Below are 25,737 nucleotides of genomic sequence, written 5' to 3'. Positions count from 1 at the left end.
AGGAATGGTTCCAGTACTGATCAACTCCATATTATCAGGGCTGGCCTGCTGCATTTGGTGTGGCGAAATCATATCAAACCTAAAAATGTACCCTGCCCATCTGTCCTACTGAGAAGGCTGTGCACCAGTCATCACTGTTCATTAGGGGGAAAGAACCTGGACAAGATTCTGCTCTCAGGAAAATATTTCACATGCTCAGTTTTACATCTGAGCAATTTTTTGGCAAGAGCTGGACCTGGGTGTCAGGAAGGCAGAGGAGGAATCACCCCAGTACTTCAGGTTACTTCAACACACACAATAAAGATGTAATTAATCAGAGAAACCCACTGAACTCAAAATCTTTCCAATTAACTTTGATAATCCTTCATTCAGCAAATAACCCAACAGGCACTCGAGACAAAGCTGTGAGCAAGGCAATCTCAGCCTGCCTTCCATGTGAACTTCTCTCTCATTCTGCCTTCTGTGGAAGGTGCCTTTCTGACACTAAGCTCAAGTTCAGGTCCAGTTCCTGTAGCAGACAGTAGGATGACAGGGACAATGTCTGCCTGCAGGGATGAGGAGGTTTCATGGAGGATCCCAAAGGACAAGTGGGATTCAGCAGATTAGGGGGTAGGTTCGTAGTAGTAAGCTCATTATAAGAAGGTCTAAGGCTGGGAAGTTTCAGGAAGTGAAAACAGGAAGGAGTGTAGTGAGAGAGGAGGCTGCTGAAATCAGAGACACCTTGATCTAGAACCACATGAAGAAGTCTGGAGTTTAACCAGAGAGGAGGCAGGAAGCCGCCAGAGAATTAAACAGCGGAATGATATGTTCCTGATGAACCCTTTATCATCTAGAACTTTTAAATCTTTCCCTAACCCTTTACATTTGGTTTCTAATCTGTAGAACCAAATTATCGATGAGGATGTGATTTAAGGTCCAAGTAACTCCTAACTCCATTATCAGTTGACTCCATTATGCATAAATTGGACTTCAACAATATTAAAAACTTCTTGTGCTTCAAGGGATGCCATCAAAAAAGTGAAAAGGCTGGGAAGCCCGGGTGGCTCAGCGGTTTGGCACTTGCCTTCGGCCCAGGGCATGATCCTGGAGACCCGGGATCAGTGGGTTCCCATGTCCGGCTCCCTGCATGGAGCCTGCTTCTCCCTCTGCCTCTCTCTCTCTGTCTCTCTCATGAATAAATAAAATCTTTAAAAAATAAAAAAAAAAGTGAAAAGGCAACTCACAGAATTAGAAAAAAATTTTGCAAAGCATACATCTGATAAGGTACTGTAAATCTAGAATATATAAATAATTCATAACTCAATAAAAAGATAATACAATTTAAAAATTCAAAAAACATCTGAATAGAGATTTCTCCAGAGAAAATATACAGTTGTCTGCGAATTACTTTAGAAGATGCTGGATATCATGAGCCATCAGGGAAATGCAAATCAAAACCACAATGAGATACTGCTTCACACCCACTAGGATGGCTAGTCAAAAAGTAAGAGAATAACTGTGTTGACAAGGAGATGGAGAAATTGAAACCTTTATACACTGCTGGTGGAATTGTAAAATGATGCAGCTGCTTTGGAAAACAGTCTGGCAGTTCCTCTAACAGTTAAACACAGAGTAACCAATATGACCCAGCAAGTCCCAAGAGAAATGAAAACATGTCCACACAGAAACTTTGTACAGGAATGTTCACAGCAGCATTATGCACAGCAGCCAAGGGGGAAACACCCAAATGTCTATCAACTGATGAATGGACAAACAAAATACTGTATATCCATGCAATGGAATATTATTTGACCATTAAAAAAAGAATAAAGCAGGGATGCCTGGGTGGCTCAGCGGTTGAGCGCCTGCCTTTGGCTCAGGGTGTGATCCCATCCTAGGATGGAGTCCCACATCAGGCTACCTGTGGGGGAGCCTGCTTCTCCCTCTGCCTATGTCTCTGCCTCTCTCTCTGCGTCTCTCATGAATAAAATCTTATTTTAAAAAAAGAATAAAGCACAGATACATGCTACAACATAAATAAACCTTGAAAATCCTTATGCTTAATAAGACAGACACAAAAGACCACATACTGAATGATCCCACTTATATGAAATGTCTAAAATAGGCAAATCCACAGAGACAGAAAATACATTAATGGCTGCCTGAGGACAGTGAATAGGAGGGTGGAAGGACAGCTATCGGGTATGGGATTTCTTTTTGGACTGATGGAAATGCTCTAAAACTATGGTGATGACTGCACAACTCTGAATATAACAAAAACCACTGAGTTGTACACGTTTAAGTAGTGAATTACATGGTAGGTGAATTAAATCTCAAAAAGCAGTTATAAAACAAAAAGGATTCCATTATGCATTACTGAAGTACAAATAAGGTCTCAAAAAGGAGTAGAGAATCGTGCTCACTCGTTTTATTTTAAAGGATCCAAACTAGGGCAAAGAAAACCCAGAGAGATTCTATTACTTAAGATTCTAGGTACTAGGTCATACTGAAATATTCATGAGGATTTCCATGTTTTAATACAGAAAAGGCATCTTAAATTGAAAAAGATGTAGAAGTGTCAGAAAAAGAGTTTTTATAACTCAGAAACAGGATAACACAGGGAAGTCATCAAATGGAAAACAAACATGGATTTGTACTCTGCCTAAGAAAAAGGCACCCAAGTTTATTACTGTTCTACCTCTGAAACAAAGTTGAAACAGCCCAAATAATGTTTCTAAAGCACCAATTTGTGACAAATCAAAGTATTAAGAAATAATTTGCCATTCCCGGTTACATAACTGAGAACTGATAACCTTTTGAACATTCCATTTCACAGACATTGGAGTGACTCTTCTCCTCATGGCTGAAGTGGATCCCAAAAGTGACAGGTGCCTATTTTAGACATTTTATTAAAAATAAAATAAAAATCAAAAAATCCAACAGTGTTTTATTTTATTTTTATTTTTTTTTAATTTTTATTTATTTATGATAGTCACAGAGAGAGAGGCAGAGACACAGGCAGAGGGAGAAAACAGGTTCCATGCACCGGGAGCCCGACGTGGGACTCGATCCCGGGTCTCCAGGATCACGCCCTGGGCCAAAGGCAGGCGCCAAACCGCTGCGCCACCCAGGGATCCCAAAAAATCCAACAGTGTTTTAAAAAGTACTATGTGTCACCTACTAACACAATCTAATCCTGAACTATGTAAAGTAATAGACATAAAGGCTAATTAGCCCAATCTGCAGGCAAAGTAACAAACATGAAAAATTCAACACTGTGTGCAGTGTGATAGTTCACTGGTATGTATCTATCAAAAGCCTTCAGGCTTCAATGTACCTTTCACAATAATCAAAAACAAATATGGGGGCAAGGCACATTCTGCCTTTGTCAAAACGGTGTGTACCTGACCTTTATACCAATCCTAGTTCAGTCGTCCGTACCCATGACTATCACCTACCACACAACATTGCATGTCTTGGAGGCCTAACATACAATGTAATTCCCAGTTTTATTTTGCTTCTGCCCCAAAGTATTCATGCAACCTCTCAGAGCCCAGGGTTACTAACTAGACTTCACATCCAAACACTGTGTCTGAAATGCACCTCCACTCTGAAACAACAACAATAATAATAATAAATAATAATTCCTTTCCTTAAGTTAGTTCTCTGAAATATACGGGATCAAGTCCAAAACAGATTTTTCCCATTTCTTCAGATTTACAGGGAACCCAGAAAGTGAAGTTATATAAACAGATAATCTATTTGCCTTCACAAATGAACAGCCGGTACAAAGCAACTGCTTATACTTAATCATGTTTTTGTCTATGCTTCCAGGCCCTGGTGTCAGGAGAGAGTTCTGCCGGGTAAGGACAATGAAATGCATTATTATATAGAGTGACTAAGAGCCCTACAAGAACTGTTTTAGAATGCAACCCCAGGCAGGAAGACTGCAGTAAAAGGGCCCAATATTCTGTGATCACTCTTACCAAAAGTAAGGACCTTCGCCACCCAGTACCAGTTTAAAAACACGCACTATACTCCTTTTCTGTCTAACTGTCTTAAAGGAAGGAAGGAAGGGCCTTTGTATCTGTCTTCCCGTCCTGGGGGAGATGAACAACTTGCAATTTGCTCCGCACGCTGAATCCCACGTTTGCGACATGTAGAGCAAGCACTTGAGACACCACAAAACAAGGGCAGCCTACATTAAGGCCAAATATAGGATGTGATTCTAAACCACCATGCAGTAAAGCCTACGTTTCCTTTTCCAGCCATCAAAACCCTTTGAACACTCCCAAAAAAGGACGGCAGGGCCAGCGCCTCCCTCCAAGAGGAAGCCCCTTTCTTCTCGGCTTTCCCTTGCAGCCTGCCACTTCCCCCGACACGTTCAAAGCATCGGAGACGGGGAGCTGGTGCGTGCGCGCCTCTGTGCACAGGCGGGAGAGCTGGGTTCCTGCATCTCCACCCTCCACATCTGACCTCATCCCAGGCATCTGGGCGCCGCCGAGCCCCACCTGCACCTCGCTCCCGCCGCCTGCGCCCCTCGCCGGCTGCTGCGCTCCTCCCGGCGCACTCGGGCGCTCCAGGGCCCGACCCCGCGGCGTCCCGGCTCCGTCCTTCCCCGCCCGGCCCATCCCGCTCCCGAAGGCGCCCCCGCCCACGTTGCTCCGGCTCCGGCTCGGGCTCCCGCTCGGGCTCCGGCCGCGCCCCGCCCTTCCCGGCCCGGGGCTGGCCTCGCACCCACAGCCAGCCACCCTGGGGCCGGCCCGTCGCCCCCCGCCCTCCCACGCCGAGCCCCAGCTCGCCCCCGCCCCGCGCGAGCCCGGCCCCCCACCCACTCGCCCCCCGGGGCCGCTCCAGCCCTCCAGCCCCGCTCCAGCCCCGCCCCCCGCCCCCCGGCTCGGCGCCGCGCCCCGCCCCGGACCCCACCCCGCCGGCGGGTCCGCGACCCCCGAAGCCCTTCCTCGGCAGCCCCGCGGCTGCTCACCCCGCCGGGAGCCCCCCCGGGCGGCCGCCCCCCCACGGGGGCCGCGCGTCACCCTCCCCAGCCAAGCGGTTCCGTCCCGAGCCTCCGGCACCAGCTCCGGCTCCGGCCCCTGCACCTCGGCCGGGGGCGGGGGGGCCTAGGTCCGCGCCCCGCGCGCCGCCGCAGCCCACTCCCCGGCACCGGGCCCTGCTCCACGCCCCGCCGGCTGCTGTCACCGGCGCCGGCACATGCCGAGACGACCAGCCGGCCCGCCGGCTCGCTCCCGAGCGGCCCCGCCAGGCGCGCGCCGCTCACCAGGGCCGAGGTGCCGAGGCGCCGCCGCCGCCGAAGTCCCCGCTGCACAGCCCGGCGAAGCCTCCAACCGCTGCCGCCTCCCGCCTGGCACTGAGCGCCGCGCGGGGGAGGGGCGCGGGCAGCCGCCGCCGCCGCCGCCGCCGCACGCAGGCCCCGCCCCCGCGCCGCGCCGCGCCCAACCCGGGGCCTCGGGCTGCGGCGCGCCCCGCCCACTTCCGGGAGGGGAAGCCCGCCCCGCTCTCCCTAGCGCCCCCTCTGGTCGCGCCGGGGGGTGCGAGTGGGCTGCGGAGGGAGGCGGCAGCCGAGCCCACGCGCCGCCCACGAGTCCACCCCCAGGGCCACGCCTCCGGGCGCCCCCGGGCCACGCCCGCTGCCCCTCAGAACCGGGAGGGGCGTTCTCAGAGCTCCGCCCTCCGGCCCGCCCGGCTCCTCGGAGATTCCCGCAGAGCCCCTCAAAGCCGGAGCCGCGGCGCCTGCGAGCCCCGCCCGCTGCCCCTGCAGCCCGCGGCCCGCCTCCCCTCCCACGGCTTCCGAACCGACCCGAGGGCGCCGCCGAGCCCCGCCCACGGGCCTGACCCGGTCCTCGGCCTCGCGGGCCCCGCCCACTGCCCGGGTCAGCCCGCGAACCTCCAGGCCCCGCCCCGATCCTCCGACTCCCGCCTCTGGCTGCCGAAGCCCCGCCCCGCCCCGCCCCGCCCCGCCCGCCTCCGAGGCCGCCCGCCTCCGCGCCCGCCTCCCTGCGCCTTCCCGCGTAGCGTTCCGGGCTCCCGGGGCCGCCCCTGCGCCGGCCGCACGGCTCGGCAGGGAGCGCCCGTCTCCGCCGGTTCCCAGGTGGGGAGCGGGGCCCCTCCCTTCCTCCTGCGGGCCAGAGTCCCGTTCGCTCAGCAGCTGGGCGGCCCCGGCCGCAGAGCACCGGATTCGAGGCCCAGCTTTGATGCTGTCGGACTGTGTGCCTTGGGTCAGTTCCCGTCGCCTCCTCAGGCCAGAACTTCCTGATGGTTAGTTAGCGTGAAGTTGTCCTGTGAAGAGCCAGAGCCCCTCTTCGGAAATACCAAGCTCTGCAGTGCCAAGATTGGGGGAACGACCTGAAGAACTGCATGAGCGGAGCAACGCCTGCCTGCCGCCTGCCGCCTGCCTGCCGAGGGGTGGTCCCTTCCCCCAACGAGGCACCTTTGCAGTTCCCAGGGGGAGGGGAGGATTTTTCATTTACGCTTTAGCCTTAGAAATATGTGTTATGTAGGGATTCCCGGGTGGCTCAGCGGTTTAGCACCTGCCTTCGGCCCAGGGCGTGATCCTGCAGTCCTGGAATCAAGTCCCACCCCAAGCCCCCTGCATGGAGCCTGCTTCTCCCTCTGCCTGCCTGTGTTGTGTCTCTGCCTCTCTCTCTCTGTCTCTAATGAATAAATAAAATCTTTTAAAAATATATATGTATTATGTAAATCATGGTCCGCCTGAACCAAAAGAGCCATGACAGCAACCTACGTATCTTCTCTAGGGCTCAGTTTCTTTATCAATAAAACAGGAACAGTAGCAGCTACTCCTGGAAGGATTCCTCGAGCTTAGTAATGCACTTGACAAGGTGACTAACTTGAGATAAGCCCCCCCCCTCCCCCGACAAATGGTACCTGTTGCTGCTAATTTCTGGGCCTCAACAAAGGGCAGGGGTGACCTTCGTTCTGCCTTCAAGCAGCCACCATCAGGAGGGACTGAGCACTACTTCCACAGCAAGGCTTGGCTTGGCTACTCACTTCATTTAAATGAGGTGAAGGTGAAGCACCTGATGCAGAGCCAGGCTTTTGGCGATGCACAAAAAAACCATTGGCTAGTGTCACGATGCCAATTTTTAGCGAAGCAAGGGCATTGTTAGCAGCGGAGCCCTGAGTGGATTTGGGGAAATGAAGGTTGATGCAAACGCTTTGAAAAGGGACGGGGGCTGTGTGGTCGTGTCTGTGCTGATGCCGCAGCTGCTGAGGGGCCTAACAGGCCTCACCCGGCGGCTCCCGGTGCAGCGTGCCCAGATCCATTCCAAGCCGCCGCGGGAGCAGCTCGGCGGGGACCATGGATGTTGCGGGGACCATGGATGTTGCCGTTGGGCTCATCTCCTGCTTCCTGTGTTTCCTCCTGCCGTCGGGCTGGGTCCTGTCACATCTGGAGAGCTACAAGAAGCAGGAGTGAAGGGGGCTGTCCTGTCCCTCACCCTGTGACCTGACCACCCCTGGCCTGTCCTGATCATGTCTGCTGCATTCCTGGCCGCCCTTCCATGGATCATGTCCTTCAATTACAGTGACCTCTTCTATAATCATGACCTCTTGATTTCTCCATGGTGACATCCTGGGACCAAACATATTGGTTTATAAGGCCCCACTCAGTAGGGCCCTCCTTGTCACAATAAAGTCTATTTAAACCTTAAAAAAAAAAAAAAAAAAAAAAGGAACAGAGAACCAAACTGGCTTATTCTTTGGGAACGGATTATTGCTAACATTTAACATCACTTATATATGCCAGGCACTACCTGAGTGCTTTTTGAACACAAAATCTCCTGAAATTCCGCCAACAACCCAATGTCTACAAAAACAATTCTTCTTTTTCTTAAGATTTTAATTTATTTATTAGAGAGAGAGAAAGAGCACGAGTAGTGGGGAGAGACAGAGGGAGAAACAGACTCCCCACTGAGCGGGGCTCCATCCCAAGACCCCCAAATCCTGACCTGAGCCTAAGGCAGATACTTTGTGGACTGAGCCACTCAGGTGCCCCTAAAAAAATGATTCTTAATCCTCATCTATACAGGTGAAGAAAATAAGTTAATTGCCTGAGGCCATTCAACTTGAGTTAGTCGGAGCTAATAAGATAGAACCCACATCCCCCTAATGGCAGAATTTGCACCCTCTGCCAGTTAGTCATTTCATTAAACCGCCTCTATGGCAGCAAGAAAGAATAGAAAAAACAGGGACTTTGGATCTGGTGGACTTGGCCTTACCTTCAAGCTCCTCTACTTATCCACTGTGTGACCTTGGGCAAGTCATTTTCCCTCTTTGGCCTTACTCTCTTTATCTATACAGTGGGATTCATCAAATGCTTACTTCGGGGTGGGGTTTTAAAGATTCCAGGGTTTATGGGCAGCCCGGGTGGCACAGCAGTTTGGCTCCACCTTTAGCCCAGGGTGTGATCCTGGAGACCCGGGATCGAATCCCACGTCGGGCTCCCTGCATGGAGCCTGCTTCTCCCTTTGCCTGTGTCTCTGCTTCTGTGTGTGTGTGTCATAAATAAATAAATAAAATCATAAAAAAAAAGATTCCAGGGTTTAAAGTCCATGAATTAAGGCATGGCAAAGCAACCGGCACAGTGCCTGTCACACAGCAGATGCTTAAAACTTGTTAATTCGCTTATCTCATTTTTTTAAATGATGAAATTAGGGGTAAAATTTTCCATGACACCAATTTTCCCCCAGGTGACACCACCATAGAGCAACCATGGACTATAATGAGAAAGAGAGATCCCAAGGCCTTTGCCTTCCAGGTTCCTGCTTTGATTCCTAGTTTTATTCCTGGTTTGGGAGTGGTGATTCTTGCACAAGAAACAAGGCCACCTCACCACCTCACCCCACCCCACACCTGCCTTGAATGTGGTCAGCTGAGAGCTACTGACTCCCAGAAACAGCAGGAAAATTGCATAACCCTTGACTGGAAGAAAACCCTGTATCTCCCTGTTCTTGAATCCACAGCAATGCCTTTGTGAACCTGAAGGAAATCTTGGCTCTGCCAAGCTGGCCCTTAAATGATAGGACTCTGGTCCAGGTGAGACGCTGGATTTTAGAGTCTTTTACCAGTGGTTTCTGAAGTGACCTACAACACATGCTAGGTGAAGAGGAATTTTTTTTTTTAAGATTTATTTATTCATGAGAGACACAGAGAGAGAGGCAGAGGGAGAAGCAGGCTCCCTGTGGGGAGCCTGATGTGGGACTCGATCCCGGATCCTGGGATCACGCCCTGAGCCGAAGGCAGATGCTCAACCGCTGAGCCACCCAGGTGTCCCGGTAAAGAGGAATTTAATGATCGGGAAAAATAAGAGTGATTCCAAATCCTACCCACTGCAGGTGCCAGCTCATGTATGAAGAAGAAAGGATTATGAAACCTGCATTTGGAGCTCCTCAGCACATCATTTTTCTGGTTTCTCTTTGTACCAAATGGGGACATTAGTCTTGGGTTGCCAGGGCAACCTGGAAGCTGAGTGAATTAGCCCTGTGGAAGCATTAACAAATAATAATAATATTAAATAAATGAGAGACTGGAAACCCCTAAAGTAATCTCAGCAGGCAAGACCCCTAATTGAGTGACAGAAAAGGACAAAGCTCAGAGAATATTAGAATTCACGCTACAATGATACATCTTGATTCTCACTGCTTTGAGTGCTTCTTCCTACAAACCAGGAACTAGAAATGATTGGCTACAGATGGACTGTCTTCTTTAAATTAAAATTTTTATTTTGAGACAATTGTAGATTCACATGCAAGTATAAGAAATAATAGAGATCATATGTACCCTTTACCCAGTTTCCCCCAGTGATAATGTCTTATAAAATGATAGTACAATATAACAATCCAGATGTTGACATTGATACAGTCAAGATACAGAGTATTTCCAAAACCACAAAATCACTTCCCCTTTTCATAGCCACACCCACTTCTTTCCTGCCCTGCCTTAACTCCTGGCAGCCATTCATCTGTTCTCAGTTTCTCTAATTCAGTCATTTCAAGAATGACATGAAATTATGTAGTATGCAAGCTTTGGGGATTGGCTTTTATCATTCAGTATAAATTTCTGGAGATGTACCTAGGTCGTTGTATATATGAGTAGTTTATTCTTTATTACTACTAAGTGGTATTCCATGGTTGGTATGGCTACATCACAGTTTAACCATTTGTCCCCAGTTTGGAGCAAATTATTACCAAAAAAAACCAAACAAAACAAAACAAAACAAAAAACAGAAAACAAAAACAAAAACAAAAAAAATGCTGCTATAAACATTATAAATATTCATGTTCAGGTTTTTGTGTAAATATAAATTTTTATTTCTCTATGGAAAAAAATTTGCCCCATTTTACAATGGCTAGGTCATATGGTAAGTGTATGTTTAGTATTTTAAAAAACTGCCAGACTATTCTCCAGAGTGATGATACCATTTTATACCCTTATCAACCAGAAATCTACACATGATCCAGTTTTTCTGCATCTTCACCAGCATTTGGTGTTGTCATTATTACTTATTTTAGCCATTCTGATAGGCATGTAGTGGTATCTCATTGTGGTTTTAATTTACATTTCTCTGATGGCTAGTGATTTTGAAATCTTCTTTTTAAAATTTTATATATTTATTTTGAGAGAAAGAACAAGTGCAGGGGAGAAGGACGAGGAGCAGAGGGAGAGAAGCATACTCCCCACTGAGCACAGCACCAGATGTGGGGCTCAGTCTCATGACCCTGAGATCATGACCTGAGCCAACAAAATCAAGAGTTGGATGCTTAACTGACTGAGCTACCCAGGTGTCCCTGAAATCTTTTCATATGCTTACTTACCATCTCTTTGTCTCTTCCTATCTTTTGCCCATTTTTTAAACTGAACTTTTTATGTTTTTGACTGTTGGGTTTGAGAGTTCTTTGTATGTTCTACATACTAGTCCTTTTTTGGATATGTGGTTCAAAATTTTCTCCCAGTATATAGTATTTTTTCATCCCCTTAATGTAGTCTTTCACACACCCCCAAAAAGAAAAGTTTTAATTTTGATTATATTCAATTTGTCAATTTTCCTTTTTGGATCACTTTTGGTGTTAAATCTAAGAAGTACATGATCCATATTGAATTATTATTTCTTTAGGTTTATTTATTTATTTATGCACCCAAAGCAGGGCTCAAACTCACCACCCAGAAACCAAGAGTCACACAGCCAAGTGTACCTTTGTTAAATTATTTTTTAAAAATATTTCATTTATTTATTCATGAGAGACACAGAGACAGAGAGAGGCAGAGACACAGGCAGAGGGAGAAGAAGGCTCCATGCAGGGAGCCTGACGTGGGACTCGATCCTGGAACTCCAGGATCATGCCCTGAGCTGAAGGCAGATGCTCAACCACTGAGCTACCCAGGCGTCCCATTAAATTAATTTTTGTATAAAATTTGAGACATAGGTTGAGGTTGTTTTGTTTTTGTTTTTGCCAACAGCTGTACAATCACTCCAGTGTCATTTATTGGAAATGCTATCTTCCTCCGTTGAGTTTTAATTTTGCATCTTTGTCAAAAATCAGTTGGGCATATTTATATGGGTCTATTTATGCTTTCCTACTTTGTTGATTTATCTGTCTTCTGCCATTAACACACAGTCATGATCACTGTGGGTCTATAATAAATCCTGGAATTGGGTATACTGTTTCTGCCCACTTTATTCTTCTTCTTTTTTTAAGATTTATTTATTCATGAGAGGGTCAGAGACATAGGCAGAGGAAGAAGCAGGCTCCCCGCAGAGAGCCTAGTGTGGGACTCCATCCCAGGATCCAGGATCATACCCTGAGCCAAAGGCAGATGCTCAACCGCTGAGCCACCCAGGCGTCCCTTTATTCTTCATTTTTAAAAATGTTTTAGTTATTCTATTTTTTAAGATTTGAGAGAGGGCCAGAGAGAGCAAGCAGAGGGAGGGCAAGATAAGCAGACACCCCACTGAGCAGGGAGCCTGACATGGGGCTCAATCCCAGGACCCTGTGATCATGACCCAAGCAGAAGTCAAGAGCCAGATGCTCAACTGACTGAGCCACCCAGGCGTCCCTGTTTTAGTTACTCTAACTTCACTACTTTTACATATAAATTTTAGAATAATCTTGTTTATATCTCAAAAAAAATCTCTCTGAGATTTTATAGGAACTATTAAACCTGTATATCACTTTGGGGAGAAGTGACAGCAGCTTTACTTTGTTGTTTTCCAATCCATAACATCATATTTATTTCTGCTTAGATCTTTGATTTCTTTCATCATGTTGTGTAGTTTTATTATATACAGTCCTGTGAGATTTACCCCCAAGTTATTTTTTTTACAATTATAAATAGCATTGTATTTTTGAAACTTTATTTATTAGAGAGAGAGAGAGAGAAAGAATGAGCAGTAGGGAGGGGTAGAGGGAGAGGGAGAAGGAGACTCCCTGCTCAGCAGGGAGTCCGATGCAGGACTTGATCCTAGAACCCCAAGATCATGGTCTGAGCCAAAGGCAGACACTTAATTGACTGAGCCACCCAGGAACCCAGTATTGTATTTTTAAATTTCAGTGTCTATGAGTTCCTTGGTAGTGTATTGAAACATAATTGATTTTTTTTTTGTATGTTTAACTTGTATCCTGCAATTTTCTTGAACTCCCTTATTGGTTCCAGAAAGTGTTCTGTAGATTCCTTGGGATTTTCTATGCAGACAATCATGTCCTCTAAAATAGGGATAGTCTTATTTCTTCCTTTCTGATCTGTATGCCATTATTCCCTTTTCTTGCCTTATTGCACTGGCTAGAACTGTCAGTACTAGTGATTATCCTGTTATCTTTCTGAATAAATAGAGCAAACATCTTTGTCTTTTTCTGACTTCAGGGGGGAAGCATTCTGTCTTTCATCATTAACTATATTGTTAACTATAGATTTTCTTTGTAGATATTCTTTATTGAGTTGTGAAAGTTCCCCTTTATTTTAACATTTAGAAGAGTTTTTATTATGAATAGGTGTTGAATGTTATCAAATATTTTCTTTATATCAAATGACATGATCATATAATTTTTCTGCTCTAGCCTATTAATATGGTAGGCTACACTGATTGATTTTTGAATATTGAGCTAGCCTTGTATCTCTAGAATAAATTCCACTTGGTCATGGTATATCATTCTTTTTACATGTTGCTGAATTCTATTTGCTAATGTATTTTTAAGAATGTTTGTTTCTAAACTAATGAGGGATATTGGTCTATAGTTTCCCTTTTTTGCATTCTTTGCCTGGTTTTGATAAGGCAGAGTAACACTGCCTTAATAAAATAAGGTGGGATACATTTTCTTCTCTATTTTCTGGAGAGATTGTGTAGATAACTGTTAATACTTTAAATGTTTGGTAGGCTTTTCCAGTGAAACCAAATGGATCTAGACATTTTTCTTTTGAGGAGGAGCTGTTAAATTACAAATTCAAGGGGTGCTTGGCTGGCTTAGTCAGTTAAGTGTCTGCCTTCAGCTTAGGTCATGATCCTAGGGTCCTGGGATCAAGCCCTATGTCAGGCTCCCTACTCAGCTTCTCCTCTCCACTTCCCCTGCTTGTGCTCTCTCTCTCTGTCAAATAAATAATAAAATATATTTTTAGAAATTAAAAATTCAATGTCCTCAATAGTTACATTGCTTTTCAAATTATCTGTTCTGTATTTGGTGACTTATGGTAGTTTGTGTTTTTCAAAGTATTGGCCCATTTCACTTAAGTTGTTAAATTTATGTGTGTAGAGTTGATTGTAGAGTGTTCTTATCATCTTTTGATGCCTGTAGGGTCTGTAGTAATAATTCCTGTTTCATTCCTGATATTTGTAAGTTGTGTCTTCTTTTTTTTATTGTTTTCTTGGTCAGTCTTAGAGAGTTGTCAATTTCACTGATCCTTCTGAAGAACTACTCTTCATTTCACTGATTTTCTCTATTGTTTTTCTATTTTCCATTCATTGATTTGTGCTCTTTATTATTGCCTTCCTTCTGCTTAATTTGTGTTTATTTTGCTCTTCTTTTTCTAGGTGTTTGAAGTAGGAGCTTAGATTATTGACATGAGACTTTATCTAGTATATGTATTTGGTACTTCATTTGTAATATATGCATTTAGTACTACAGAATTCCTTCCCAGTACTACTTTAGCTATGTGCCACACATTTTGATATTTGTTTTGTCATTCAGTTCATTATATTTTCAAATTTCCCTGAAGACTTCCTCTTTGACTCATGAATTATTTATAACTGTGTTGTTTAGTGTTGAAGTGTTTGGAGATTATCCTGTTATCTTTCTGTTATTGATTTCTAATTTGATTTCATCATGATCAGAGAACACACTGTATGGCTAAATTTGTTGACGTTTCTTTTTTTTTTTAATTTTTCATTTTGATTAAATAGGCTTTCATTTTAATTAAGTAGGCTTAATGTGGGGCTTGAATTCATGACCCTGACATCAAGAGTCATATGCTCTTACTGACTGAGCCAGCCAGGTGCCCTGATGTTTTGTTTTGTTTTGCATTTTTATAAAACTTGACCAAAGGAAAAAATAGTATTTCAGGGGAATCTGGGTGGCTTAGTCAGATAAACGTCTGCCTTTGGCTCAGGTTATGATTCCAGGGTCCTAGGATCAAGCCCTGCATTGGGCTCTCTGCTCAGGGGGAAACCTGCTTCTCCCTCTCCCTCCTCTGTGACTTCCCCTGCTTGTGCTCTCTCTGTCAAATAAATAAATAATTTTTAATAAATAAAATTAAAAGAAATAGTATTTCAGGGGAACATGAGTTGCTAGGTCATGGTCCCAGGGTCCTGAGATCGAGCCCTGCATCAGGCTCCCTCTCCCTCTCCTCCTCCCCACTGCTTGTGCTCTCTCTCAAATAAATAAATAATCTTTTAAAAAATAGCATTTTACATTGTACAATCACCAGAAGTACATAGTCAAAAAGTACACGCTTCACTTGGCATCTTCTGAAATTTATTTCTAATGGTCCAGGATATAGTTTGTGTTGGTATGTGTTCTATGAGTACTTGAAAAGAATGTGGATTCTGTTATGGTTCAATAGAGTGTTCTAAAAATGGCAGACAGATCCTATCAGTTGATAGTGTCCCTATTGATTTTTTTTGTCAAGTTGTTCTTTCGATTGAGAGAGGAACATTGAAAACTTAAACTTGAACAAATATGGATGGATTTATTTCTCCTTTCAGTTTTATCAGTTTTTGCTTCACATATTCTGCAGTTCTGTTGTTTGGTATATACACATTTAGGATGGTTAGGTCTTCCTGGTGGATCGAGCTTTTATCATTATAGAGTGTCCCTCTCCACCTGGTCATTTTCTTTGCTCTCAAATATATTCTAATATTAACATGGCTATTCCTGAATTATTTTGATTAATATTTCCATAGTATACCTTTTTCCATCCTTTTTTAAAAAGATTTTATTTATTTATTCATGAGAGACAAACAGAGAGAGGCAGAGATGTAGGCAGAAGGAAAAGCAAGCTCTCTGTAGGGAATCTGATGTGGGACTCGATTCTGGGACCCTGGGATCACGACCTGAGGTGAAGGCAGATGATTAACGTGAGCCACCCAGGCATCCCTTTTTTCCATCCTTTTACTTTCAACCAGCCTATATGGATATATTGAAGTAAGTTTCTTATAGAGTATATTGGTTCATGTTTTTTAATGCCATTCTCTGTCTTAATTAGTGTGTTTAGACCATTTACATTTAAGGTAATTGTTGATACATTAAAGCATAATCTGACATATTGTTTTGTGCTTGTTTTACTTTTCATTTGTCTTATTTTCTTTTTCCTGCTTTCTTGTGGGTTACTTGAACATTCTTTTTTATAATTCCATCTTGATTTATCCTCGTGTGTTTTTTTGTTGTTGTTGTTTTTTTTTAAGATTTTATTTGTTTATTCATGAGAGACACAGAGAGAGAGAGAGAGGAAGAGACACAGGCAGAGGGAGAAGCAGGCTCCATGTGGAGAGCCTGATGTGGGACTCAATCCCAGGACTCCAGGATCATGCTCTGAGCTGAAGGGAGATGCTCAACCATTGAACCACTCAGGCATCCCTATCCCTAGTGTTTTTGAGTATATCTCTGCGTATAGCTTTTATAATGGTTGCTCTAAGTATTACATAATAGATAGGATAAATCTATACCTCTGTATCTATATCTATATATTTACAGATATGTTCACAGTCCACTGGTGTCATTTTACCAGTTCAAGTAAAGTACAGCGAACTTATTTCTCTTTATGTCGCCTTTGTTTGCAGTATAATTGTCTTAAAGATTTTCTCTACATACATTTAGGACTATATCAGATAGTGGTAAAAGTCCTGACTCTCTACTATTCCTCCTCATATGCCACCCTAGAGGAGAGAGACAAGTACATTTTATCATGTGGGGGTAGAAATCCTGGCTCCTCCTGTGGTCTCTACTGATACCAGTGGGGTGAAGGCTGCATGACCACTCGTGGATATGAAAGTCTCACTCCCTACTCAGCCTCTTCTAACATCACTTCATTATATAGGAACATCCATGAAAAAGTGCAGCTTGCACACCTGGCTCACAGCCCAGCACATGGTGATGGCTCATCCATGCATGATAGCCATGATGGATTGAGCTGATGGCGGAAGCCCTGGTGTAATGACTGGCCCTGCTACTGGTCCTCCTAGCCCTGTGATCTTGGATAAATCACATCACCTCTCAGAGTCTCAATTTCCTTATCTCTTCACTGGGAAAAAAGTGATACTAACCTGACATTATGTTTGTGAGAGCACCTACCACAGATCTTTAATACAAATAAATACTATCATGGATCTGGTACTTATTAAGCACTTACTGCTTAATAAACACCACAGCCAGTGTTACCAACTTGTCAGGCACCAGCTCAAGGAATATTCCTCCTATGCTGACAAAAACTAATATAGTTTTTCTAGATCTCCATTATACAGAGGAAACAGGTTTGCTGCACAATAACAGCTAACTGATACAAACTCAGAAGACTTCAGTAGGGCGATTCTACTTAAGCTCAGTAACTCCATTCTCAGAAATTTATCCTAAGGCAATAATTATGATTCCATGCAAAGATGCAGTCAATTCTTATTACTCACTATTGTTATACTCTATAATAAAGTCACCATACTTTATTAGTGAATACTGAATCATCGCACCTAGGGGAAATACAGAGCTAGGTTCCTGCAGGCCTCTTGTGATGACATTTTCATCAACCAATCAAAATACAGCCTTGTTTCATGTGTGTTTCTGTTTGACGGCACCTTACTTAATACATATATTGTTCATTAATGTATATTTGTATCTTGATTCATTAACATCAAACTCACAGCCAATAGCCCAATTACTCATGTCTGAACAAAGCTTATCTCTCTTTTTTTTTAAGGTTTTATTTATTTATTAATGAGAGACACAGAGAGAGAGAGATTGGCAGAGACACAGGCAGAGGGAGAAGCAGGCTCCATGCAGGAAGCCCAATGCGGGACCCAATCCAGGACTCTGGGATCACGCCCTGAGCCGAAGGCAGATGCTCAACTGCTGAACTACCCGGCGTCCCTTTTCTTTCTTTCTTTCTTTCTTTCTTTCTTTCTTTCTTTCTTTCTTTCTTTCTTTCTTTCTTTCTTTCTCTTTCTTTCTTTCTTTCTTTCTTTCTTTCTCTTTCTTCTTTCTTTCTTTCTTTCTTTCTTTCTTTCTTTCTTTCTTTCTTTCTTTCTTTCTAAGATTTTGTTTATTTATTCATGAGAAACACAGACAGCGAGAGGCAGAGACATAGGCAGAGGGAGAAGCAGGCTCCCTGTGAGGAGCCTGATGCAAGACTAGATCCCAGGACCCAGAATCATGACCTCAGCCAAAGTCAGATGCTCAACCACTGAGCCACCCAGGTGCCCTTGAACAAAGCTTCTCTAACACAAGTATTTTCTCCCTAAGGCACATCACAGCCTCCTTGCCACTTAGGAAGTCCAGACTGCACTTGAGCACTACACCTGGGGGCCATTTGAAATAGCAGATCATGCCCTAAATGCACATAAATGCTAAAATTGTGCACAAATGCTAACTATACCATGAAAGGATGCTTTCTTACATTATGAGAGCTGAAACAAGAAGGCAGAGCGTTGCCTAGGTTGACCTCAGCTGGCAATGTGTGTGCTAGATGACTAACACTTTCTCCACTCTGCTCATGCACATGCCTGTGAATAACTACAAAAGCACTACAAATGTGACTTTGGGGGTTGCAAATAAATTTTAACAAGATGTTGAATTTGCGAATATGGAGTCCGCAGATAATGAAGATTGACCACATACGTGTAAGGATGTTTGTCCATGTTTGCTATGGAAACAATCCTTGACAGAAACAAGAGCGGATAGGTAAATACATTCCAGAGTAGTAATTGGACAGAACGTGATAAAGAAGGGGTATGACCAGAAAGACAGACTGAGGCCAGGCTCTGGAAAGAATGAACAGCAGCCAAAAATGTCTGTACCTCACCCTAGACTTGGATCCTGACTTCCCAGAATCCAACCTCTGCCCGGACTTCAGAGCCTGCGTTCTCCTCTCTCCTGCATGAGGTCTGTGGTCCCTGACCCCCACATGCCCAGGTAACATCTGTAAGGGACTGGTCTGTCACAAACCATGGGATATGGCCTCAGCCTTTCCCCTCGTGAAGCCTGCCTATTCCCAGTCCACTGGGAACCACAGGTTTTTGAGCAGAAAATATGAAAGAATTTTGTGGAAGACAATTATTGCTTAATGATATGTAAAGATGTCCCAGATATACAGTTAAGTGAAAAAGGCAAGTCAGAAAGCTGTTATGTCCTATTTCTACACACACACACACACACACACACACACACACACAGTAATAGAAATTATCTCCAGGATCCCTGGGTGGCGCAGCGGTTTAGCGCCTGCCTTTGGCCCAGGGCACGATCCTGGAGACCCGGGATCGAATCCCACGTCAGGCTCCCGGTGCATGGAGCCTGCTTCTCCCTCTGCCTGTGTGTGACTCTGCCTCTCTCTCTCTCTGTGTGACTATCATAAATAAATAAAAATTTAAAAAAAAAGAAATTATCTCCAAGTGACGGATTTCAAGTTATAAGCGAGTTTCCTTTTTCTGAACAGTTGCCTGTTCAGTACTTTCTCATATTTCTGTGAAAGGCATTCAATGGTTTGAAATTTTAAAATGTTACCTTTTTGAAGAGGGTGAAGGAATTCTGTACATTCTAGGTGTGCTGTCAAGACCCCCGAGATCCTTAAAGATTTTTCAAAATTCAAATAGGGATCTTGGTACAAGGAGCACTCTCTCACCCATGTAAATCTCGTCCTTGAGGCAATAAACCTTGCAACTGCCTGTATCATCTACAGCAACATGAGCTACAGTTTTCAAGGTCTTACCTTGACAAATCAGGTCACAAATAAGATGCCTCCACCTCACATGACAAGGGATTACTGTTAATTAATAACAATGATAAAGGTTGTTTATCATTTAGACCAACAGTTGTCAACTGGGGCCAATTACACTCCCCACCTCTGCCCCCAGGGCACATCGGACAAGGTCTGGAGACATTTTTGGTTGCCAGAGCTATGAGAGTGCTACTGGCATCTAGTGTGTAGAGGCCAGGAATGCTGCTAAATATAATGCAATGTACAGAAAAGCCTCCGTCCCACCCCACACCAGAGAAGTATTAGACCCCTATTAGATGCCAACTGGAGCACTGGAGCAAGGTTGGGGAATCCTGGCTCAGACACAGGGAGACTTTACTAAGTCTTACTGGGCTCAGGTTTTTTGTTTGTTTGTTTGTTTTTTTTTTTTTTTTAAGATTTTATTTATCCATGAGAGACACAGAGAGAGAGAGAGGCAGAGACACAGGCAGAGGGAGAAGCAGGCTCCACCCAGGGAGCCCGACGTGGGACTCGATCCCGGGTCTCCAGGATCATGCCCTGGGCTGAAGGCGGCGCTAAACCACTGAGCCACCGGGGCTGCCCTGGGCTCAGGGTTTTACAGGAAAGATCTCATTTGATCCTCACAGCAATCCTAGGAGATAGGGCCTATTACGATGCCCATTTTGCAGAAGAGGAAACTGAGTCTTCAGGAGGAGAGGAGAGTTGAGATTATACAGCTGTATCTCAAGGGTTTCGGACGGACTTCAGAGCACTGCGATCTCCCCTCTCCCCCGTAGCCTCTGCTTCCAAATTATTGAGTTATTGCTATTCCCGTTTTTTTGAATCATGGAAACTTTCAGGTATAAACAAAAGCAAAGCAACCAGTTGAGCGAGCCCATAGGTTCCCACGCTCTAGCTTCAGGGCTGCCCTTGGCACCTCCGGGACATGATGCTCCCCTGCAGCGTCAAGAATCCCTGAACACGCCAGGGTAAATCACACCAGGCTTGGGCCCTCGGGGGCACATGAGCTCCTCTCTCAGATATTTGGAATATCTTCCCTTTTCCTTTACAGGTTTTTTGGTGTTGTTGTTGTTTTAAGATTTTATTTATTTATTCATGAGACAGAGAGAGAGGCAGAGACACAGGCAGAGGGAGAAACAGGCTCCATGCAGGGAGCCACCGGGGTGGCTCAGTGGGCTAAGCATCCGACTTGGGGGGGTTGGCACAGGTCCTGATCTCAGGATCTTGAGATCAAGCCCTGTGTCAGGCTCCACACTCAATGGGGAGTCTGCTTGAAGATTCTCTTCCTCTGCCCTCCCCCACACTCACTCGCTCTTTCTCAAATAAACAAACCTTAAAAAAAAAAAAAAAAAAAAGGATTGCAGTCAGGTAAAAATGGGGCTGCAGTCTGTGGAAGGCTTGATTGAGACCCCACTCCCCTTCCCAGTTGGTCCGCCCACAGCTAGCAAGCTGGTGTGGCCCTTGGTGGGAGACCTCAGTTCCCCGTCACATGGGCATCCCCTCTGGCTGTCGGAGTGTCCTCAGGCACGGCAGTTGGCCTCCCCAGACGGTGAGACTCCAGAGCCCAAGGTAGAGGCTGGAGTGCCATCTATGATTTAGCGCTGAAAGTCACATGCAGGCCAGCCCCGGTTCCATCGGGCAGGAAACTTCCTAAAGACGTGAGTATGAGGAAGCATAGATTGCTGGGCCCCCCTTGGAGGTAAGGCTATCACTTCTGAGAACCCGGTCTAAGGAAGGCTGGCAGGGGCTGCAGATGCGTTAGGCTAAAGGGTGGTCCCTGCAGTGTTGTTTACAATAGTAAGAAATTGGAAACAACCTATGTACGCCTCCTTCCACGGGAGAAGCCACACGACGGAATGACGATTATCTGCACGCATATGCCCAGAGAAAGAACCAGAAGACGTCATCAAGACATCATCACACTTTGAGTCCTGGTTATTGAGTCACAGGGGGCCTGTGAGTGGGTAGCATCGGTAGCAAACTGAGGCTCAGGGCGCCCAAATATGGGGCCAATGAGGGAAGGACGCTGGCCCTTCGTTTCTAAATCCATCCTGCTGGGCTGCTCTCTCCTCGAGCCTCCCAGAAAATTGAAGCTGAGCATTTTGGTTTCTGAGTGCCTGCCTGGCTGAAATACCCCTTTAGCCAGGCTGGCTTCCAACCAGAGGTTTAGCAGCCACTTATAAGATTTGATTCCAAGTAGTAGATGGTCCAGCTCGGTGGCAGTGATTGCTTCTCATTCACCTTCCCAATCCTGCCACCTACACCAATGAGGACACGGGGAGAGTCTTCTGGAGCACCCAAGACAGGGAAGGGCCACAGAGGTATTACCTTGTCCTGTAAATTAGAAACAGACATTTGTCCCCCGGCCCCTTCCACTCCACCAGTTCAGTGAGAAATGTCCATTTTTTTTTTCTTGACCCTCAAGACATTAATTATCCAGGGATTGCAAAGAAAATGAGACCATTTCTGGAAGAAATCTATGGCCCCATCTGTCCCTATTTCCCTGAGGCTCTCGGGACTCAAAAAGCTTTTAAAGGAGGCACATACAGTTCCCTGGTAGCCAGCTTGCCACCAAGGCCTTTTCCAGGGCCTGGGAAGTGATATCCCTCAGGGAGAAGAAGCTGATGGCGTGAGAGGACTGGATGCTATCTCTTCCCCCGCCTTGGCTGGCAAGGCAGAAGTGATGGAGAAAAAGAGCAAGACGTTCTGCTGTCATTTGAGCACCACTGGAGCACTTTGGCCGTTGAGCAGAGCCTTGGGCAATGAGCAGCCCCCCTTTTGATTGCCATCTCTGCCAAAGACATGCAGTGTGGCCTTGGGCAAGTCACTATGCTTCTCTGTGCCTCCATTTCCTCACCTTTAAAAGGAGAGACGGAGCAGCCTGGGTGGTGGCTCAGTGGTTTAGCACCTGCCTTCAGCCCAGGGTGTGATCCTGGACCCTGGGATCGAGTCCCACGTTGGGCTCTCGGCGTGGAGCCTGCTTCTCCCTCTGCCTGTGTCTCTGCCTCTCTCTCTCTCTCTCTCTCTGTGTGTGTGTGTGTGTGTCTCATGAATAAATAAATAAAATCTTTAAAAAAGAAAGGAGAGACTAAGGGGGCATACCTCTCCTGGTTGCCGTGAGGTTTCACAAGGTCGCATTTAAACGCTTAGCAAAGTGTAGGGCGCGCAATGGTGGTGTCAGGATCACGCTACCGCAGATACCCCAGACTGGCTGCAAGAGCAGGGCTACTGGCCTAGATGGAGCCTTTGTGAAATTAGGAGAAGCTGGATCAGTAAGACCTCAGGTTTTCCGTCTCTCAAATGGGGATACACAAGGCATACCCATGCCGCCAGGATGTTGAGATCAGCTGGTGGATCTAGTGTAGATGGTGGTGCAGCTTTCAAAGCCTGCCTGTTGGACCTGACTGCATTAAGTGCACCTGCTCTTTGCCTTGGCCTTCAGCCACGCCCTGCCCCCATCCTGCAGGAGCTGGAGGCTGGTGGGCACGCAGGCCTGCGCTGGGACCCTTGCACTGGAGGCCCTGCCCACTCTCCTCCAGACTGTGTCCCGCAGGCTCAGGAGGAGGGGTGTGGCCCCTGGGGTCCCTGGGAGGAGGCCAGCAGTGCTGGGAGGAGGAGGAGGAGCATCCTGTGGGAGGGCAGGTAGAAGACAGTGCTGCCCAGAGCCCACCCATCTGGCCTGGAGCGACCCTCCGTGCCCCCAGGGCTGCAGAAGCATCCTGACACCCTTTGGCCATCCCTGAGATGCTTCTGGACCCACAGGAGGAGGGGGCATGGGTGACAGGGCCCTTTCTTACCTTCACTTTGGAAGCTTCTAATCACACCCCAAGCTGACCTTGTGTTTTCTCTCACTTCCCTTTCCTGGGGGACGGGAGGCGGATTGAACTCCTGAAGCCACAGGACTCGCTGTGTGTCCCTGTATTGTCCACACTCACTTCCTTCTTCCAGAAAACAGACTTGGGGCTGTGGTCAAGGGCCTCCTGGGGCTGGGGATATGAACTTCCCTTCTCCACCGTATGCTTTGGTAAGTGACAGTCACCTTTCTGAGCCCATGGTCCCACAGCTGTTAAATGGGGACAACAGCATTTCCTTGGAGTTCTTAGGATTTAATGAGAAAACAAGGCCCAGGATAAAGGCCTAAAACTATTGCTCTCCTCCACCCCTCTCTAGGGCCTCCTCAGGCCTAGGAGACCCCTCTTGGTCTCCCCAGAAGCCCAGCCCTGCTGATTGTTTGGGGGCAGAGCAGCGAGGATAGCTAAGGCCACAGGTGGATCCAGCAAGATCCTTGCTGTGAGAATTTGGACATGTCACTGGCCTCTCTGAGGCTGAGCTTCTGCATCTGTGAAAGTAGGAGCTTCACTCCTAAAACTGAGACCGCAGTGCCTGTCCATTCGTCCAGCGCTCACTGTATGATCCAGCCTTCATTGCCTTGTCAACCATTTCATGGGCACCAGTGCCATAGACAGCCCCTGGTCCAGGAACCATTGCTCAGAGAGGTGGAGTGACGTGTCCACAGGCACCAAGCTAGGCATAGTGATGCTATCCTGAGCCTCACTCTCCTCTCTGTGTATCTTCCTTCCATTGGGTAACAGTCCTCACACCGGAGGCACTCCCACTCCCACTCAAATTTCCCTACTTCCTTTGTAGGTTCTGTGGAGAGATGATCCCTGGAAGAGTACTTACTAACCCAGCTCCTCAAGAATCAGCACGGAGGCTGTGACAGGGTCATGGCTCCATGTGCACCTAGTCAGGAAGTGGAATGGAGAAACACCCCAGAGCCGGCCCAGGTATAGGAATAGAGTTCTGGGAGGTGCTTTGGCTCCCTAGACCTAGAGCCAAACAGAAATGGATTTGATGCCTTCAAAAATGTGAGCACCTACTTCCTCCTGGCACAGAGCAACGCACTGGTGTCAGGTAGAAGAAATGGGAGAACTCACCCCAAATCATAGAGGCCCATGTTTATGGTGGACTTACTATGTGGACTCTCATTTGATCCTCACTACACCAAGTGATCAGTGATATAATTAACCCTAAGTGGCAGATAGGGAAAATGAGGCCCAGAGAAGGAAAGTGATTTTACGCATTTAGTCGGTGTTGGAGCTCGGATTAGGAACCCCCACAGCCTGACTTCGGGCCTGGATTCTCTCTTTACAGTGCTATTTATTATTTACTGAACACCTACTACGTACAGTCATTGCAAGTCATCTCCACCCCTCCCTATAGACTGTAACCCTTTTTTACAGACAGGTTACTGGGCCAAGGTGACACAGCCAGGAAGTGGCACAGGAAAGATTCAATCAGGACTGCCTGACTGCCGCAAACCTCTCAAGGCCCAAGACGAGAAGAGATCAATTCCACCATTCATCATTTTATTTATCCATTCATTGAATAAATACTTGTTGAGTGTCTATTATGTCAGGCACAGAGTGGGCCACAATAAAGCTGACCCAGCCCCCAACCTAAGGGGTTCACAGTCTTGTACATGCCCATGGGGTGCTCAGACTAAATAGCCCTCTCTCCCAGACTTGAGAGCACGCTATTAGGGGTGGCTTTCTGGAAGAGCTGGCTCTGGAGTTCTATTTTCTGGCTGGGCAACCTGGGTAAGTCATTTCAACTTCTGAGTCTCTTCATCTGAACAATGGTGGAAACAAAGCCACCTTGTCTAGGGTGGCTCAAGAGGTGTCACCTGTTACAAGTAACATTAGGATCCCAACCAAGCCTGCACTGCAGGGCAGGGAAAGTGGGCAGAGGGAAAAGGTGTGATGTCACTGAGGTCTAGGCCCTGGGAGGGGACGGTAGAGTGCCGAAACCCTTGGAAGGCAAGAACACAGACGAACGGGTGAGGAGAGCCCAAAGGCCCCAGACAGGGTGTGGCCTCCATGAGTTAGGGCCAGAACTGTGACCTCAGTTGGACCCCTGGGGCTTCCAGCGGGAATGAGGTCAGGGCTGGGAGAGCGTGGCCCGGAGAGAGGAGGGGACCTGGCAACGTGTTCAAGGACTATGTGAAGCAGCAAAGGGGGTTGGTGGTGATGGAAGATTCTGGGCTTAAAGCTGTATAGTGTTGGTGTCACCCGGATTCACATCCAGATCAGAGACTCCTTAGTGACCTTAGGCGGGTGTGATGTCACTTCTCTGAGCCTCTGTTTCTTCCTTGCACTGCCAGTTTGACAGATGGAATCACATATTAAGAATGATCTTATTTGACAAATGCAGGTATAGCACGTACCTGGGCCCGGTGCTACACTAAGCCCTTTATGCACGCATATTTTTAACGAGAGGTATGTGGCCCAGCGGCTGGCTTGTACACCACGAGCG

At 46.4% G+C, this 25,737-nt stretch overlaps 1 protein-coding gene and 1 pseudogene across 1 annotated transcript in view; one reads left to right on the top strand and one right to left on the bottom strand.

The window, feature by feature from the left end:
• Positions 1-5,389, bottom strand: part of CORO1C (coronin 1C) — a 76,927-nt gene extending 71,538 nt beyond the window's left edge. Inside the window, exon 1 of the mRNA XM_072802944.1 lies at positions 5,258-5,389. The gene's annotated coding sequence lies outside the window, so the exon portion shown is untranslated. The remainder of the gene's footprint in view (positions 1-5,257) is intronic.
• A 1,567-nt stretch (positions 5,390-6,956) lies between these two features.
• LOC140618986 (cytochrome c oxidase subunit 8A, mitochondrial-like) lies at positions 6,957-7,702 on the top strand (annotated as a pseudogene).
• Positions 7,703-25,737: the final 18,035 nt, after the last annotated feature.

The sequence above is a fragment of the Canis lupus genome, chromosome 27 (assembly GCF_048164855.1).
Source record: "Canis lupus baileyi chromosome 27, mCanLup2.hap1, whole genome shotgun sequence".
In the NCBI taxonomy this organism is placed as follows: Eukaryota; Metazoa; Chordata; class Mammalia; order Carnivora; family Canidae; genus Canis; species Canis lupus.
This window is presented reverse-complemented; position numbering and strand designations above follow the sequence as displayed.